The 1,951-nt window shown below is 34.7% G+C and overlaps 1 protein-coding gene and 1 long non-coding RNA gene across 4 annotated transcripts in view; one reads left to right on the top strand and one right to left on the bottom strand.

Annotated features, from left to right (window-relative positions):
• LOC102017118 overlaps positions 1 to 392 on the bottom strand; it is an 8,986-nt gene extending 8,594 nt beyond the window's left edge. The window contains exon 1 of the long non-coding RNA XR_260208.2: positions 182 to 392. This is a non-coding gene — a long non-coding RNA (uncharacterized LOC102017118). The remainder of the gene's footprint in view (positions 1 to 181) is intronic.
• The window catches only part of Btbd10 (BTB (POZ) domain containing 10), a 60,901-nt gene that overhangs the window by 31,545 nt on the left and 27,405 nt on the right, over positions 1 to 1,951 (top strand). The window lies entirely within an intron of this gene.

The raw sequence follows: 1,951 nt of genomic DNA, 5'->3' as shown, positions 1-1,951 counted from the left end.
CTGAGCTAAATCCCCAGCCCATGTAGTTGATTTTTAAAATAATGATCTTGCATTCTTCAGCTTTACGAGATGCAACTCATTAGGTCTAATAACGTTTTTTGTACTGGGATCAACAGTAGATAATCATGTGGTCTGCAAATAAAGCTAGTTTTACTACTTTAACAGCCTGAGTGCTCCGTACCTGAGGTAATGAGCTTAAACAGGAGGACATGTTTAGTTGGCTCTGTTTCCAAGATTCAGTCCATAGTCAGTTGGTCCTGTTGCCTTGGGTCTTTGCTGCTGTAGTACGCCGGTCTTTGTGCAGGAGCTAATGAGGCTGCTCATCTTGTGGTGGCCAGGAAGCAAAAAAGAATGAGGGGAGGAGGAGTCAGGATCCCAGTACCTCCTCAGGGTCACACCCCCCACAGTGACCTCACTTCCTTATATTAGGTCCTACGTCCTAAAGGTTCCCTGGACTCCCAGTAGTAGTAACTTAGGCTAGGGACCAAGCCCTTAACACAGGGGCCTTTTGTGGTTATTAAAATTTAAATGATAACACCTTCTCCCATCCAAGTACTAACCAGGCCGCACCCTGCTTAGCTTCCGAGATCAGATGAGATCGGGTGCATTCAGGGTGGTATGGCCGTAGACTAAATGATAACTCCTTCTTGTCTTTTTCTTTCCATATTGCACCAGCTAGAATCTTCTGAAGAGAAGTGTTGAAAGTGGACATCCTTGTCTTTTTTCTACTGGTTAGGCAGTGAGCATTTATCCTTATCAGATTGGTGAAATTCCACTGTATTTGTACATTGCTAAGGGCTTTAAATCAGGAATTAGGTTTGAATTTTGCCAAATGCACTTCTTCATATATCAAGATACTGTTGTCCTTGATTTGTTAATGTAAGTTACAGTGGTTGTTTTTTTGAATATTCAGCCAATCTTGCATTTTTAAGATAAACTTCAATTAGGTTATATTATTATCCTTTTTATATATTGTTGGATTTGCTATATTAAAATTTGGTTAGAATATTTACATCTGTATCTTACAGTTTGTAGTTTTCTTGTTCTTGTTTGATTTTGGCGTCTTAAGTAATACTGACTTCATAGAATGAATTAGGAATGCTCTCTTGTTTTCAGTTTTCTGGAAGCATTCTGTAGGGTTGCTATGAGTTGTCTTTAAGCATTGGTAATATTCATCAGTGAAGCCATTTGGCCCTGGAGTTTTTTTTGGAGAGATTATTTTAAATCACAGATTCAATTTCTTTACTATATGTAGAGCTGTTCAACTTACCTGTGTCTTCTTGAGTGAGCTTTATTGGTTTGAATTTGTCCATTTCCAGGTTGATGAGTTTATTGGCAGAGTTGTTTTTAATATTCTTTTATTATTTTAATATCTATAATTATTAAACTTATCATTCTGACAGTAGTAGTTTGTATTTTAATATTTTTCTTAAAGCAGGATGGCTAGAAGTCACCTTTGTTAATATTCTAAAAAACAGCTTGTGTTTTCAGTGGTTTTTCTCTGTTGTTGTTTTCTGATCATAGTGATTTTCTCTTTGATCTCTCTTTTACTTTCCTTGGATTCAGTTTGCTCTTCAGGAAAGGCTGTACAACCATATATTCACTTTATTTCATCTCACACTTTGTTCTGATATAGTCATAAATATGTTATAAATCTCATATTGTTATAATTATTGTTTAACCTTTTAAAGAGATTTAAGCAGCAAGAAAAAATTAAATTTTTTAAATTAAATTTTTTAAAAGTACTCCTGTGTTCTTTATTTTTTAGTGTTGATCCATATTTTCACCTGACATTTTTTCTTCTTTTAACTATGTAGTTCAGCTCTTTTTTTTCCCCATTTTTTTATTTTTAAAGAGAATTAAAAAAAAATGCCAACAACATAGACAAAAACAAAACAAAGCAAAAATATTAAGAATGATACAGGGTTTCAGAACATAATGATAGGGATTA

This window comes from Chinchilla lanigera, unplaced genomic scaffold (assembly GCF_000276665.1).
Source record: "Chinchilla lanigera isolate Chin_1 unplaced genomic scaffold, ChiLan1.0 scaffold00013, whole genome shotgun sequence".
Classification (NCBI taxonomy): Eukaryota; Metazoa; Chordata; class Mammalia; order Rodentia; family Chinchillidae; genus Chinchilla; species Chinchilla lanigera.
This window is presented reverse-complemented; position numbering and strand designations above follow the sequence as displayed.